Source organism: Equus caballus, chromosome 21 (genome assembly GCF_041296265.1).
Source record: "Equus caballus isolate H_3958 breed thoroughbred chromosome 21, TB-T2T, whole genome shotgun sequence".
Lineage (NCBI taxonomy): Eukaryota > Metazoa > Chordata > Mammalia > Perissodactyla > Equidae > Equus > Equus caballus.
Genome location: NC_091704.1, coordinates 22,282,389 through 22,300,321, shown reverse-complemented (window position 1 = coordinate 22,300,321; position 17,933 = coordinate 22,282,389). Strand labels below are relative to the sequence as shown.

The 17,933-nt window shown below is 40.3% G+C and overlaps 1 long non-coding RNA gene across 1 annotated transcript; it reads right to left on the bottom strand.

The window, feature by feature from the left end:
- Positions 1–572: 572 nt before the first annotated feature.
- LOC111769712 (uncharacterized) lies at positions 573–8,155 on the bottom strand. Its single transcript, XR_011430336.1, has 5 exons — positions 7,941–8,155; positions 3,579–3,733; positions 3,331–3,465; positions 2,963–3,063; positions 573–1,942 (listed from the first exon to the last, which is right to left on the bottom strand). It is a non-coding gene; the product is annotated as an uncharacterized lncRNA (long non-coding RNA).
- Between the last annotated feature and the right edge of the window lie 9,778 nt (positions 8,156–17,933).

The window sequence follows — 17,933 nt, the reverse complement described above, 5'->3', positions numbered from 1 at the left end:
AAACCGGCGAACCCCAGGCCGCAGAGAAGCAGAACGTGCGAACTTAACTGCTGCGCCACTGGGCCGGCCCCCACAGATTTATTTCTAACAAAATAGTTTTCTCTTTGCGGCATGTCAACAATAGGACTAAATGGGGTTCTTCCATTTCTGTTATATCCAGGAGTTTCTTAGACCCTGTGGTTAAAGGACTCATGAGTGAGAGATGAAAATATTCACTTTAACCTTTTTTATGCATTGTGATCAAATGGCTATAAAACTCTAGCCATTCGAAGAACATCATGGGAGTCCTCTTGACCTAAGAAGTATAATGTACCCAAGAGGCATCGGTGCATCCTGTAAATCTAGAAAACAGCCTGTTAACATGGCCACTGAGCTGTTTAGAGATGATCCAGAATTAGTCAAGATTCCTTACTTTCTTCTCCCATCAGTATTAATAATTTTCCGTTACTACTAACCAGAGCTGAAGGCAAAGCACCCATGTCTTCAATCCCTCAATGCCTAATGTTTGTAACTTCCTTAAATAGGGGTGCAACTAATTAAGCGGATCAATGAAAGACTAAAAAACTTCAGAGTTCCAAGGCTCATGACAAGGACTGGAACCAGACTTTAATCTGATACTCCATTTCCTTGTGTAAACATACAGTAATTTATTTAATTGATCTGTTGATGAACTTTTGGGTTGTTTTCACTCTTTGGATGTTACAAACAATGCTGCCAAGCTTATCTTTGTAAATATATCATTTTCCACATCTCTCAGTTTATCTGTTAAAGAAATTCTTAAAAATGTAATTCCTGGTTCAAAGGGTAGAGGCATTTTAAATGTTGACTGATATTGTCAAATTAGAGCCATGTTTCTTAACAGTGTTTACTACAGTTGTTTAACATTGAGACATCACTAAAGATACATGAGGAAAAGTAATGATTATAAACAAAGCAAAAAATCTGGCACGATATCATTTATATTACTCTCTTTCTCTCATTGGATGATGAGGACTAAAGATTACTTCTTTCGGAAAGTGGTAGGAGTGGTTCCAGACAGGAATTTTCTTTCTCTGTTAATAATTGGGTAGATCCTAAGAGGAATTAAAACTCTATCCCAGAACAAAGCAGTCATCAGTCCCTTTGTACTCAGGGCAAAGTGGGAGAAACCAAAAGATCTATTTTGTCATCCTTGTCCCAAATCAGATGCCTTTCTATGCTCTTAAACGTTTGTGTGACTGACAAGTGGGACTTCTGTTGTAATTCACAATGCAATCACTGTTCTAAACATGCACATGGCCCACTCTGTCTCAGCTTCAATTATAAAATCTTCAGCCAGCGGCTATTATCCTCTGTTTTGTTCAGTCAGCGACACAGCCAGTGAATTTCTAACCGGAATCAGGTGGCAAGAGAGAAATTCCTCACACTTCATCTACCAAGGCCTTATACACCCCAGTATATTTCCTCCTTTTGGGGGCCCCTGATTAGGGAAGTTTTTCTGAAGCCATTTGGAAAAGGTGACCCAACTTTGCATTTCCTTTCCTGATTCCACCTTAGTTAAGAGTAAGGAAATAGGAGTGGCTTAATGGTGACTTTATCTAAATGAAGACAAAACCTCTCAATTCACAGAGCTCAATCCTTCTGTTTCATTATTTTCATGTCACCAGTTCTTTCCTAGATGAGCTACATTCGTGGTCTAAACAGCCATGTGAAGCATCTCTGTGTCTCCTGCCCTCCCTTCCTTTCATCTTTCTTTCTCCCAAAGGACTAATTAGATGAATGGAAGATTCTGAGCAAACCTCCAAATCCCAGCAGGAGCACCACAGAGGTCTGAGGTGGAAACTGCGGCCACTGAGGCCCCGGACAAAGACCTAGGTGGTTTTTAATTTGGAAGTAGCGGCTTGTAGGGTTTTTCTCACAACATCTGGTTTTCAATTACAGTCGATGTTCGAATGCCTGTAGGCTAAAGAAGAGGTTTGGAAGGATTAGAATAAGGATAAATTATATACAACCACCCCTAAAAGGAAATGCCTTTTTTAAGTGTCTGAACAGAATACATAAGAGCTCTCAAAGATTTGGCTTCTTTCATAACCCATCAACCAAATTTTAAGTTAGATTATGAACTTGTTCCAGGAAAGCCGGACTGCCACCTGGTTGACCTTTATCTCCTGAAGTTCAGGTTAAAGAGGGGGAGAAACCCCAGTTAAACCCAAGTTAAACATTTTAAGCCCTGGTTTAACTTTTCCCTAGTTAAAGCCAACGTGTTTTATGAGGGTGGTGTATTTGCGTTAAAGTTTATGAAGACCTGACTATAGCACTTCCTCTCTCTACCTAATAAGTTTCTCAGGACTCAGCCGGGGTGTGTTAGTACAGCAACACACTGTTTTCTGTGGTGCCAATGGACAAATGTCAGTACGCCTGCTGCATTCCTCTGGGATAAGAGAAATGAAGTCATTACATTGGAAAGTGAATCATGTGCCCAGGATACACCCCTCTCACCCTGAACACACTGACTCTCCCAGGTTAAGGTCACAGATCCGGCAGCTGCAAGAGTTCTGGTAGCCGGGAAAGGGTGAGGCAGAAGTGCCACGTAAAGAACATCAAGGGTTATGACATTCGAGATGGCAATGACAGAGGTTAGTGTGGAGGCTGAGGTTTAAATGTTCCTATCAGAAGGTAAAAAGCTGGGAGGTCAGTGTTAGAATGGAGGGCGGAGAACTTGGCATCAGGAAGTGCTGGCAGTGAATGAGGGAAATTTCGAGAATCAAAGCGGGGACACTAATATTCAAGAGAAAAAAGTGGTTTCAAGGATATGCTTGATTAACAAATTATTATTTTAAGTCAAGATGAGTAGGGGAAGTTTTACTTTTTGAAAGTAATAGAAGAGAATATCTAACCAATTCCAATAAGGTTTCATGTCTTACTAATCTTTAGTAATAGAAGGTATGAGTAAGAAGAAAACTGCTAAAAATTTCCTTGTTACCTCTTATGTATAAAAATGTTTGCAGTCATGTATTAATGGAACATTGCCAAAGTTGACCTTTACTGTTCATGCCAGAAAAATCTAGCTGTCATCTTGAGACTCTAGAGGAAGCAATAAAAGGAGCTGTTTAGCAAACTTGACGACAATTTGTAACATTTCTAAACAGACTAATCGATAAACAAGAAGACAAATTGTGTCATTCAGCCCTTTAGGAACCTATAACCAACATAAATAACTCTCCCCAATCAGAGGCATCTGTCTTAAGTCTTGGAAATTATGATTTTTATCATGATTTTTATCTTGACTATTTCTTTGTGCCCACAAAGCTCCCCCTGCACCTCCCCCCTCTCATACCCATTCTCACTTACACCACACGTTTTGAGTAAAGAAAATATAGTTTCAGGCTGGGTGTTTCTTTTGATGCTAAGACACTTCAAAGGTATGTGTGGAAAGCAAGAGAAATAAATGCTTCTTCCTTTCCCAACTGGATCTTGCAGAGCAAACTGCAAGAGAAAACAGTACCGTCTCAGTCAGCATGCATTTTATTTCCTCCTGTCTCCCTCACTCTGCTCAGGATTAAATGTTCCCCTGTCCTCAACCAGAATGGAAACATGACCTCATGTTGGTTTATTGTGTTGCCTTTGTATTTCCAAGGTCAACAGGGTGTAAATTTTGATTTACTGACGTTACTTCTTCCTCCAAGCACAGGGAAACTCTTCAGGGAGCTCGCCGCAAGCGTATCCGAGTGCAGCTGAATCTCTTAGGTAGACGCTGTATAAAAAGAGAGTGGTGCTTTAAGATGCTAAAGTGGCATCGTTCAGTAATGTCATCTCTCCACTCCGGGTGCAAGTCCAAGGATTCTACTAGACAGGATTGCCAAATACTAATGAAACCAATGGGTTATCAATACTATTCTTAAATCTTCTGATCTTGGAATTTCTCCACTGAGAAGAAAAGGAGACATATGCTATTCTACATACAAAATACAAAAATTCAGATAACATTATATACTTAGTTAAGTGAGCAAGAAATTATCAAGAAAAATTTGCCTTATCTAAAATAACAATTTGGAGAGAAAATGACAAGTGTCTATATATGTGTCTGTATTTCTTTTCTCTCCTTGTCATTTATCTATGTCTAATAAGTAATAAAAGTTATTTCAAAGGACAAAAGAGGCTAACTTAAATAAGATATATCAAGATGAACTCATAATAACCACTGCAATTTTCCATTATAAAGGAAAGAATACAAATTTCCAATATGGGGGAAAAAATGGAATCAATTTGAGAAACTGGAGAGTTTCAAGTGCATAAGAAATATAAGGGAAAAAAGAAATTATTATACTTCTGAAACCAGCAATGCAATTCCATGTCACAGCCGTCAGATTGGCAGCAATCTGACACTGTCTATTCAGGTTGAAGAAGAACACATCCAATAATCCCACTCCAAGATACACACCACCAGACAAACTTTTCTGCGTGTGCACTGTGAGATATCTGCTAGAAAGTTCACAATAGCTCTGTAATAGCGAAACAGAGAAAACCACCAAAATATCCATCAACAGAAGAGTGGATAATGCGTTGTAGCGTATTTGAACAAGGGGCTATATTGCAATTACCAGTGAGTGAACTTACACCATATATCTCAATAGAGAACAACACAAGAACAACCTTGAGCAAAAAGTGTCATTGCAGAAGGACATGTTCAGGTTACCACTTATACACACACACACACATATTCAAAACGATACTATGTATATTTATCTCAGATCTATACTTACTAGTAAAAGTATAAAAACATCCACATGAAACTGGACATCGAATTCAGGACTGTGGTTTCCTCCGGTGAGGGAGAAAGGACAATGGGTTCTGGAAGACATACTCAGGGAGCTTCAACTACAACTGCGGTATTTTTTTCTTTAAAAGTCCAGTGCAAATATGGTGTAATGTGAAGGCTTTTTAAAGCTTTGTTTTTTATTCCTTGAAATATTTTATAATAAAAAAAAGAAGAATACTTCTGAGGGATTTGTCAGAATGTGGCTTTCAAGGCAAATATTTACCAGTCCGTCCAAGTTCAGTCTTGCAAACTCAGGCGTACGGAATTACCACATTCAAACTTTTTTTTAAGAATGCCCCCATAGAAGCCAAAAATGAGCATCCTCATCTAATGAAAATACGAACCAATTGAGGCTGTTATATGAAGAGGTGGGAGTTGAGGGGCCCGAATCCTGCCATCTTGGTCTCAATGGTACTCTTAGGTCCAGAGCTTTACCTAGAGGAGTTGGCCTCTTTCCCAGGTTATAGTGCTCAACTAATATTCATTATCATTCCCTTTTTCCCTCCTTCCTAACAGAGCCCGGCGTTTCATCAGGTGTCTTGATTCATCTAAAGGTAATCCCGTGTCCCTTGCCAATAATTGATTCAGGAATGGACATATGAATTAATCTGGGCCAACGATAAGTGAGGAGATGTTTGCTAAGGACTTCTAAGGACAGTTTTCCTAGTTTGCAGGATAAAGCTGCGGAAAGAAATGGCCTTTTCATCTGGCATTGTTGTTTATGGCTTTGAGCCCCAGAACTATAGCAGCCATTTAATTGTCAGGCTGAAGATGGAGCCAAAGTTTGGTGAGGGGCAGAACCAAGAGAATATCAGAGAAATAGAGTCTAGCCAGCTAGATTGTGTCAACCCTGAAGACCACCTCACCTCTGGGCATGGAGGTAGGTGAGCCAATGTATTCTCGTATTGTTTAAACCAGGTAGAGTTAAGTTTTTTTCCTTGTGGCCAAAGACATTCTAATTGATGCTTACATATCTGATTCAGCTTCCTCAACTATAAGCAGGGATGTTAATGTCTACCCTACTCGACTGCTTCCCTCAGTGGTTGTGGAGATCAGGGTGAGCCAATGTATGTGAATGCGCTTTGTAAACTATAAATCACTATTCAAGGGCGAACTGGTACTGTTATTGGTAATTTTGCTACCAAGTTTAAAGTACAAATTTTAGTTCACTATATGACTTATATAGGTCTTAGAATGTATAGTTATTTTAACTCATTTATTTTAAAGTGATGCTTCTAGAAACCTTATGAGAATTTATAGGTAATCCTTTTGAATCATATAAAGCAGTTACATATTCATAGTATCAGTTGAGAATATCCTCAGCAATGAGTTTTTATACAAATACAGGCTAAGGCATTTTGAATAGCCGTTTATGTTAAAGGGATTAAAAGACATTTGTCTGTAAAATATGGTCTTCTTACTTTAAAACTCTGTGATCTGTGGCATCACCTGTCTGTGTCTCAGTCTCTGTAAGGATTAAGGGAGAAAATACACGTTAAGTATTTAGAGCAGGGTCTGCCACGTAGGAACGAGCAGGACAATAACAGCCAATGCTTGTTCAGCTCTGACTGTCTTCCAAACACGCTCCCAGCACTTCACATTTATCAACTCACACAGCAGAACTATATTTTCGAGTTGTTGTATTTTTAATTTAAAAATGCCTTTATCCTTTTAGGGAAAACGGCACAGTCTTATTATTTAAATAATCCAAACAATACAGAAAAGTACAAAAACGAAAGTCAAGTCACCCCAAATTGCATCCTATTACCTGGACACTTGATAAGCAACCAGACATTTCTCTGTTCGATGTGGCATGTACACATACACACTCACACACACAAGCATATATACGTGTGTATGTATGGTGTATATTTGTGTACATGTATAGACACACATATGCATACCTAAGTTATATACACATATGCACACATCTATTTTTAGTAAGACAAAAAGAAAAAATGGCAACTATTTTAACTATATAGTTGATTCCACATCCTAGGGGATGAAAGAAGTAAGATTTTTTCATATTGTTTGGGATATTGCTTGTAAGTGAGTAGGGTCTAGTCAGGCAGCAGACACCTGCTTATGTATTTAATCTTTACATAATAGGGTCATGTTTTCTTTTTTCACTGGTCTTAATTTTTTTTTAAGCGAAAGTAGCCCTTCAGTCATAGTATATCACCATTATTGTGTTCATCGTAAGTACTTATTTCTACCTAACATTTCTCTTAATCAGTCTATTATCTCCCCTAAAAACAGTTATCTTTTTTCGTTTTTGCTACTTAAAATTTTTTAAATTGTGGTAAAAAGCACGTAATTTCAAATTTACCACCTTAACTCATGTTTAAGTGTACAGTTAGTAAAGTATATTCACATTGTTGTGCAACAGATTTCCAGAACTTTCCCATCTTGCAAAACTGAAACTCTGTACCCACTAGACAACAACTTTCCGCTTTCCCTGCCCCCATGCCTGGTGCCGTTCTCCTCTCTGTCTCTATGAATTTGTAGCAGTCTTCTCTTTTTTCACTCAACTGTTATTCCTCAGCACCTAGCATAATCATGCTGCACAAATATTTGTTGAGAAAGTGAATGAATCTGTATTTTCACTACAGAAAAACAAAGAAACAAACAAACAAAAAGAGGTTGCAGCCTCATTTGTACTAAGAAATCAATACTCTCCAAATAGCTGATCCTTATTGAACATTTATTATGTACTAGGCACTTTATATTAATGCTCCACGTGGCCCCTACGGTCAATTCCTGACACAGCAGCCAGAGGAGCCTTTTAAACAGGTCAAGTTCTCTGCTCAAAACCCTGCAATGGCTCCCTATTCCACTAAGATTAAAAGTTGGAGTTTTTCGGGGCTCGCCCGGTGGCGTAGTGGTTAAGTTCGTGCACTCCGCTTTGGGGGCCCGGGGTTTGCCGGTTTGGAGCCCGAGCTCGGACCTTAGCACCGCTCCTCAAGCCATGCTTTGGGCACGTCCCACATAAAATAGAGTAAGATTGGCACAGATGTTAGCTCCGCGACAATCTTCCTCAATTAAAAAGAAGAAGATTGGCAACAGATGTTAGCTCAGGGCCAATCTTCCTCATAAAAAAAAAAAGTTGAAGTTTTCACAGCTGGCTAAAGGCTTATCCTACCTGGTCCTCTTTACTCCTTCTTCTTTTTCTGCTTTGCCTCTCTCTTCACTCCAACCACACTGGATGGATTCTTTGCAGTTTCTCAAACATTCCCCCAACACTCACCACTGGCCATTTCACCTGCTGTTCTTCCTACCTGGAACTTTCTTTTCCTAATATCCACATCGCTCCTGCCCTCACTTCCATCAGACCTTTGCTCAAACATCACCTTCCTCGTGATGTGACCTCTGACACCCTACTGAAAAGAGCAATGTGTGCCTCACCCTCACTCTGGTTCTCCCCAGTGACTTCCCATATTTTTGTCCATAGAATTTATCACCATGTGACCCATGGCACATTTCCTTATCTATTTTGTTTACTTTCTGTTTCCTTCTACATAATGGCAGCTATTTTTGTCTGTTTTATTCACTACTAGATCGCAGCACCCGGAATTGTGCGCCAAATATAGTAGGTGCACAATACATGTTAGTTAAAAGTGAACTACAATAAATAGTGACAGAAAGCAAGTCAGTGGCTGCCTTGGCTGGTGACTAGGGGCAATTGACTGGGAAGGGGTACAAGGCACTTGTTCTGCATCTTGATTATGTGTGTGATTACGCAGGAGTATAAATTGTTAAAACACATTGACGTACACACTTAAATGGGTGCATTATTTTGTGTATAAATTAGATGTCAATAAAGGGAATCTTTTTAAACTAGCTATCTGCTGAAGGTCTCAGCATTTGCAAAGGAGTAAGCTATAATTCAAACCCAGGCATGTCTGATTCCAAAGTCCATCAGCTTTTTCTGAGGTTATGCGCCTCCCCCACTCTCTGCCCTGCCTAGTTCCCACAACTGGTCACTGAGTTCTTCCCCAGAAGGCTCAGTCACACTTGCTTTCAGATTTATACATCTCTAAGACAAGCTATACATTTTTTGTTCTGGCTCTCCCACATTTTTAAGATCTGGGGAACATAAATCATACAGATGATCGGAAGGCATTTGTCTCCTTCTGGGAGGCATGGTGTAACACAAAAAACCCCACAGCCTGCTGCCTAGGACAAGAGTCATTACCTCTCAGAGGCTCAGATTCCAAATCTAAAATTAGATACTTGACAGATACCAATGATACTTAACGTGTGTGATGGTCGGTTTTATTTGTGAACGTGGCTAGGCTATACAGTACCGAGTTGTTCCATCAAACGCAAATCTAGGTGTTGCTGTGAAGGTATTTTGGAGATGTGATAAACATCTACAATCAGTTAACTTTAAGGAAAGGAGATTATTTTCCCTAATCTGGGTGATCCTGATCCAATCAGTTGAAAGCCCCAAGAAAGAATTGAGGTTCCCCCCAAGAAAGAAGAAATTCTGCCTGTGGACGGCAGTGTCAACTGCTTCCTGAGAGTTTCCAGCCTTGCTTTCTCGATGGCCTGCCCTGCGGACTCCGGACTTGCCTACCTGGCACCCCACAATCATGTAGCCAATTCCTTGCAATATATCTCTCTCCTTCTTTGTATGTGTGTGTGTGATGTATATGAAAAGCATGCAGGAGCGCTGAAAACAGGTGAATTCTTCCAACTGCTAGTGTCCTAATGACAACCCCTGGAGCTAATTAGTCGCTGAGTATTCACGCTGTTAACTGGACTTAGGGTGTATGCAGGGATGAACCGTGAGTGATCATGGATATGCTGCCATCTCTTCCCTCTCCCTGCCTATGATGTAGTTGCCTTTGGATTGACCTTTTTTCTTTCTTTTTTTTTTTTTTTTGTGAGGAAGATTGGCCCTGAGCTAACATCTGTGCCAAGCTTCCTCTATTTTATGTGGGATGTGCCACAGTGCGGCCTGAAGAGTGGTGCTGGGTCTGTGCCCTGGATCTGAACCTTCAAACCCCAGACTGCCAAAGTGGAGTGCACAAACTTAGCAACTACGCCACCAAGCTGGCCCTGTTTTTTTTTTACTCTTTTCGTGTGTGTCTGAGGATGATTGGCCCTGAGCTAACATCTGTTGCCAATCTTTCTCTTTTAGCTTGAGGAAGATTGTCACTGAGCTAACATCTGTGCCAATCTTACCCTATTTTATGTGGGATGCTGCCACAGCATGGCTTGAGGAGTGGTGCTAGGTCCAGACCTGGGATCCAAACCTGCAAACTCAAGCCGACTGAACTTAACCACTATGCCACTAAAAGCAGAAGGAAGAAAGCAGGGGGGTCTTTATAGAGCAAAGAGGCTTAGGAGGTGGAGTTTCAGAGAAACAAAGGGGAAGTCCATACTTCTTTCATTCTGGATAAGCCCTTGGGCATCCAGACTTCTTGGCGCCAACAGCAGATAGGGGCTTGTTCCTTAAAGGCATTCTTTTTCTTCTTCAAAACAAGTTAATAAATTCTTGTGACCCAGGGGCCGGCCTGTTGGCAGAGAGGTTAAGTTTGCATGTTCTGCTTCAGTAGCCTGGGGTTCGCCGGTTCAGATCCCAGGTGCAGACCTACACATGGCATGTCAAGCCGTGCTGTGGTCGGCATTCAACATATAAAATAGAGGAAGATGGGCACAGATGTTAGCTCAGGGCCAGTCTTCCTAAAAAAAATAAAATTCTTGCGACCCTGAGTCATCCCTCAGGTTAAACTAGAAAACAGCGAACTAACAAGGTTAACTTCATCTGTGTCTCTATTGGGAACAAGTTCAAAAGGTAATCATGTTCTTTTTTTTAGGAAGATTAGCCCTGAGCTAACTGCTGCCAATCCTCCTCTTTTTGCTAGGAAGACTGGCCCTGAGCTAACATCTGTGGCCATCTTCCTCTACTTTATACGTGGGACACCTGCCACTGCATGGCTTGCCAAGCGGTGCCATGTCCGCACCCGGGATCCGAACTGGTGAACCCCGGGCTGCCAAAGTGAAACATGCAAACTTAACTGATGCACCCCCGGGCCAGCCCTGGTAATCATGTTCTTATTGAAAATTTACGGTAACCCTCAATTACCCAGCTTCAATCTCTGTACCCAAATTATCCTAGACTTCTGCCGTTCCCTATCCTTCTAACCCTTTCCCCTACATCACCCTTTAGTCTGAGTCCTGAGTGGTGAGTACCATCTGAATTTCCTACTGCTGTGCCCAGACTACTTTATTGGAACCCCGGAGGTTACCATATCTGGAATTGAAATGATTGCCTCCTTTAGACACTGCATAAGTAGCTTTGCCTGTCCCAGCTGGCTAGGCTTCCGGAGTCAACCTTGGCAGCCAGGTCCATCTTGCTGTCCAACTTTGACAGGCAGATCTTAAACTTTTCCCATCTTACCAACTCCATGCAGCCACCAGCAGGGCATCAAGCTTCCAAGTCCCATGGCATAAACCGGAAAAGATGGTTAAAAGACCAATTCCAATTAACCATGAGTGGGTCGGCCACAGAGAATGAGGGCTTTGCAAAAGCAAGTAGGACCCAGTTTTCCAAAGCTGAGACTGAAAATACTCAGTGTGTGTATGTGTATTTGTGCGTGTGTATGTGTACATGCCTAACTTTGTGACTGATTTTCAGAAATTAAATTATTTTTCAATTAGCTTTTTTCCTGTATTATGCAAAGTTCTTAACCATTCTGTCCATGCAGCTAATTGCAGTATATGCTAAATTCTGTAAACTCTTAAATATTCATGAGAATGGGAGAATATTAGAAAAATAGAGAGTTTTAAGAAATTATTTGTATTAGTCATGAATTTCAACTTCCTTCACTGCAAAAGCCTTTCATCCAAGTTGTGAACAACTACGAAGAATGACTAATTTGAGATTCTTTTTCTTGCCTTACTTCTCCCCTGATGATACTTAAAATAGTGATAGAAAACAAACAATAAAAAGAGAGAGGTCCTAATTATTTCTAGACTTACTGGTGGAGATTTCTGCACCCAATGGCTGTATTCTTGGCCAGATCACTTAAAGTCCTTGAACTTCATCAAAAACTAAAGCAACTAGACTAGTTGTTTTTCATAGTCCCTTTGAGCGCTAAAGTCCTGTGAGTCTGTGGCTCTTGCCTTGAGAATCAGAGTCGTGTCTGATAGGCCCATTCACCTAGGGAAGGAGCAAGGACAGGGCAGGCAATCAGAGGTCCTGTCTGCATGAGGTTCTCCCACCTCCATAAGCAGCGGGTAGTGAGTACTCAGTAAAAATGTGGCCGGTGCAGAGTGTGGGCCCCAAGGACATAACAACAAAAAGAATGTCCTTAGGGCCGGCCCCGTGGCCGAATGGTTAGGTTCACACGCTCCGCTTCGGCGGCCAGGGTTTTGCTGGTTCGGATCCTGGGTGTGGACATGGCACCGCACATCAAGCCACGCTGAGGCGGCATCCCACATAGCACAGCCAGAGGCACTCACAACTAGAATATACAACTATGTACTGGGGGGCTTTTGGGGAGAAGAAGAAGAAGAAAAATAAAGAAGATTGGCAACAGATGTTAGCTCAGGTGCCAATCTTAGAAAAAATAGAAGAAAAAGAAAGAGTCCTTCCTTTCTCTTTTTAGAAGGGAAGATGATTTTAACTAAGGAAGAATGGAGCTTTGGGTAGTGAAAAAGAGGAGGGGGAACAATGTTTGTTTCTTTTTCTCTGGTGGAAAGGAAATTGCCAAAAAAATGGAAGATGCTGTAAGGTAGAGTTCTTATCTGGATGCTGTCACAGGGTCTTATACAGAGAATCAGGCAGCTGTTGACTTGCCTGGGTCTGACTCAGCAGAGGCTGCAGTCTATCCTGCCCTTTCAGCACCAGCCCAGATCTGTAGTGATCTGGCCCGTCTTTGTGTCAATGACACTCCATCTTCACTCCAGCCCCAAACCAAGCACTTTCTGTCCACCTTAGTTCCACCATGGCAACTGAGAGAGATAGCACAGGGGACATTGAAATGGAGTGCTCTCTACCAGAATAAAGTGCTCCCATCAGGAGTGTTGAAAGCTGCTCCCACCCCTGGGGAGAGGGTCCCTGAAAAGGACAAAAATTTACCATCAGATTGAAGAGAGGAGGACATGTTCATTTTGAGGCCATTAGCCGAGGTTGTTGAGGACGCCTAAGAGAGAGTCGTGCAAACTGGGGTCACAGCAGTATTGGCCCCACTAGCCTGGGTAAGAGCCGGGTAAGAGAACCTAAGGAGCTGTAATCACTTACAAGCCAGACTATTTCAGGTGGGCTGAAATTGCTGACCTGTCTGGAGGAAACATCTTCCTGTCATCGCCTCACAACCTCTCCAAGTCTTTCAGGTATCTGGTACAATCTGGAGAAATAAGGGTCACGTATAAATAAACATAATCAGATTGAGGGAAATGAAGACAGGTAACTCAATTTGGATTAATTTGGATTAATGTCATTTGTACCTTCCAATATGGGCCAGGCTCTGGGTAAGAGAACATGAAATGAGATGAATGTAAGTTTTCTGTTTTCTAAAGTCTATAGATATTTTTGTGACAAGTTACATCTTCCTTAATCATGAAAGAAATAGATACCTCTATGTAGAAAACAATTGTTTCAATTGTGTTAAAATAATACGTAACATAAACTACCATTTTAATCATTTTTAAGTGTACAGTTAATTAGTGTTAAGTACGTTTACATTGTTGTGCAAACATCACCACCAAACCCATTAAATAACTCCCTACTTCACCCTCCCCTCAGCCCCTGGGCGATCAGATTCTCCTTTCTGTCTCTAAGAACTTAGCCTCTCTATATAACTTATATAAGTAGAATCATACAATATTTGGGGGTTTTTTGTGTCTGTCTTATTTTATTTAGCATAATGTCCTCAAGTGTCATCCATGTTGTAGCATGTATCAGAAATTCCTTCATTTTCAAGGCTGAATAATACCCCATTGTATGTGTATACTACATTTTGTTCATCCATTCCTTTTGTCAATGGATATTTGGGTCATTTCCAGCTTTTGCCTATTGTGAATAATACCGCTATGAACATTAATGTGCAAGTATTTGCTCAAGTCCCTGCTTTCAGTTCTTTTGGGTATTTATCCAGAATTGGAATTGCTAGATCGTGTAAGTAATTCTGTTTAACTTTTTCAGGAACCACTATGTTGTCTTCCACAGCAGCATTCCCACCAGCAATGCAGAAGGGTTCCAATTTCTCTGCATCCTCATCAACACTTGTTATTTTCTGGTCCTTTTTTTTTTTTTATAATAGCCATCCTAATGGGCATGAAATAGTATCTCACTGTGGGTTTGATTTGCTTTTCTCTAATGATTAGTGATGTTGAGCATCTTTTCATGTGGTTATTGTCCAATTATATATCTTCTTTGGAGAAATATCTATTCAGGTCCTTTGCCCATTTTTTAGTTGAGTTGTTTGGTTTTCTTGTTGTTGAGTTGTAGGAGTTCTTTATGTATTCTGGATATTAGTCCCTCATCAGATATATGATTTGCAAATATATTCTCTTGAAAACAGTTAAGTTGGTATGTTTTAATTTTTTTTTCAGCTAAGAACGTGTGTATTTTATGACTAAACAAGTGAAACATGCTCATGGTATAATGTCAAAAAACACAAAAGGAATAAAAAAGTAAAAATCACTTGAAAACCCACAACTCAGAGATAAAAACGTTATATTGCCCTTTATCCTTTCAGGCTTTTTCTTATGGATGTAAAAAAATTTTCACAACACAGATTATAGGTGCTATTTTATAACTTTTCCTTAACAATAAACACAATTATACATGATTTCTAATGCACCTCAAAGTACTCCACTGAACGGATGTACCATAATGTATTCAATCAGTCCATTAGTGAAAAAAAGGCTTAGCTGGTTTCTAACTCATCCTTGCTGTAAACAATGCTTCATGAAGGTCCTTTATATATCTATCTTTACATATTTGTCCAATTTGTTCACCGGGATAAATTCCCAGAAGTTGAATTTCTGGGCCAAAGGATATGCGTATTTAAAATTTTGATATCCTGTATATTGCCAAATTACCTTCCAGAAAGGTTGAACCAATTTCTACTTTTTACTGTATATGAGAGTGCCCATTGTCCCATGCCCTTGCCAAACTGGCATGCTTTCAAGAATGGTAAAAATAGGTTCTTGTCTGCTTTTCTCCTACAAATCCTGCCAAAGTGCACGATGAGAAACCAAATGAGAGGAATATAAAGTTGACAGATGGGAAGTATTTTGGTCACTGTAATGTTTTATCTAAGGCACACCATTTTCCCCTCAAAGCAAGTGCAATGGATAAGGCCTCTTCCTTTTTTTAGTGTAAGTTCTAGGAAGTCATTTCCTAAATGGATTGATTCCTTAGAGAGAGAATGTCTCTGAGGATGTAGAAATTATTCAAACCAAATATGCTTTGGGTTGATAGAGGATATACATTTTTTTGACATAATAGTGTCCATCTTTTCTTTAAAAGATGCAAAGTCCCAAGGCTCGTACTACCGCCTGTTCTTAATGGATCATTTATTTGTCTGAAGTTCCCACAGAGGACTTTTTCCCCCAACCTTGTTTTATGTTCTTTAAATCTTTAAATTAGGTATAATTCATACATTCAGTATGAATAAATTTTTCTGTATAAAATCTGATTTCAAGTAACTGCAACTTTTTGATAATCCTTTCACTGCAAATTAGTCAATGAGAGAGAAGTATATATTTATACATACTCTCTTTGGAAAGCACAAAGAGAAAAGAATGGAGTTTTAAATTCGACTATTTCACTCCCTGGGTATAAGATCCCAAGCGCATAATGAACATGATATGCTTCTGTTTTTCCTCATCTGATAACCTAGACAAATGAAATCTGCTCTGCCTTCTCCATAGAGATGTTGGAAAGACAGAGATGTCCCAGGACTCTAGTGAATTAAATTTTACATTAAAAAAAAATGTGTAGTCTGTCAAATATATCTACTCGCATTTGACCTTGAAGTATTTGCACCCAAGGGGGTGTCTTTCTTTTTCAAATGAAAATGTGTAAGTCAGATGTATGCTTTACCATGCAAAATTATCCTCTTGTTTTGGTATTAATATCAATTAAAAGCATTTTGAAACTATTCAGCTTCACTGATAGTGTTAATGAACCTTACATGACAAAAAGCCAGAAAATAGTTAAGATAATCACAAAATAGGAACCGTACATTAATAATCCCTTTTATTTTTTCCCCTTTCAGCCACTTAATAAATGGAGTGTATCAAATTATTATAAATGTGGTACTTCCAATGTTGGCAAAATTGTATTTTAAAAAAGGCGTACTAGTAAAATTGTTTAAATTGAGAAAAGAGAAGGATAACTCCAAGTCCTGTTATCCTAGCAACAAAACTGTGAAAAACTTCACAGTTTTCACATTCCTTCCCAGTCTGTATTCTAGTGTGTTTTTCTTTTAAGAGACTGGTTAGGACTGAACGCTTATCCCTCAGATCTGTTCACACTCCAGGAGGGACAACTTGGGGCGCTCGGGCCTCTCCCCCTTTCCTCTTTCCTTGGGAAAAAGCACCTTCTTTGGTACGATTGAGGGAAGGAACAGCTAATGTGTCACTCAGCCCTTATTTCTTTCACAGTGGCCTGTCCTTAAGGACTTACTTGTGATAAGCTTACTAGGGTAAGCTCTGTCCTGCAAGAAGGCCTGAAGTTTGAAGAAATTTGTTTTAATTCAGCGAAGTGAGTGTTAGTAAGCCCATTTGACCACAGATGTGTCACATTCTCCAACCAGCTTTATTAGTAATGAAGCTGACTTTTTTTTTTTTTTGAGGAAGATTAGCCCTGAGCGAACTACTGCCAGTCCTCCTCTTTTTTGCTGAGGAAGCCTGGCCCTGAGCTAACATCTGTGTCCATCTTCCTCTACTTTATATGTGGGACCCCTACCACAGCATGGCGTGCCAAGCGGTGCCATGTCCACACCTGGGATCCGAACCAGCGAACCCGGGCCACCGAGAAGCAGAACATGAGAACTTAACTGCTGCACCACGGGGCCAGCCCCTTAACCATTTCTGAGTGTGCAATTCAGTAGATTCAGTAGCGTTAATTATATTCACATTGTTGAGCAAACAATCTCCAGAACTTTTTGTCTTGCAAAACTGGAACTCTCTACCCATTAATCAATGACTTCCATTTCCCCCTTCTCCCAGCCCCTGGCAACCAGCATTCTACTTTCTGTTTCAGTGAACTTGATTACCCTAGATAGCCCAGATAAGAGGAGTCAGACAGTATTTATCTTTTGTGACTGGCTCATTTCATTTAGCATAATATCCTCGAGCTTCATCAATGTTGTAGTACAGGTCAAAATTTCCTTCCTTTTTAAGGCTGAATAATATTCCAATGTATGTATAGACCACATTTTCTTTATCCATTTCTCTGTCAATGAAGCTGACACTTTGAACTCTTATCTGCCTGATTCGAGCTTCTATTTTTGCTTCTCAATTGATTCAAAACTGAGAGGGGGAAGAAGAAGTATGATGAATTTTCATCCCCTCAAGACCCGTCGGACTGGATAATGGAGTGCTGTGGTAGACATGTATCGTTTTGTCTGGCCAGTGTCAAATAAAAAGAAATCTGGACTGAGGTAAGACTTTATCCCAAAGGACTTTTGCAGTAAGAGGTGGGGAACTATTCTAACAGGGAGAGTGCTCTGATCATAGGCCATCAGAACTACAAACATCTCAAAGGTCAGGCGGATCAGGCCTTTCACAGGGAGGAGGAAACCTGGATGGAAAGGACGGGTGTAGAGGGTGGGGGTGAGTAGGTGGAGTTATCAGGCAGTTGGTGAGGGAATGTTTTCCCCTGAGGTCAGCTGATTCTCAGACGGGGCAGTTAAAGAGGGGTTACTCTTTGTTCTAATACTCAAAGGTAGGCCACGTTCTGGGACCAAGTTCAGGGAGAAGGAGAGAAGCCTGACTAAAGTTTACTCAAGTCAAGTTAGTGGGCATTTTTTCGAACTTAGTCAGTGGAAGAAACAGTTCAACTAATCATTAATGAAGCAAAATGGAAATTTAGAGGGTCTGTGTCTGGCCTTGTCATAGGTAGACAAGGAGGTCACCACAAGTCTTATCTAAGTCATATGGGTAAGGG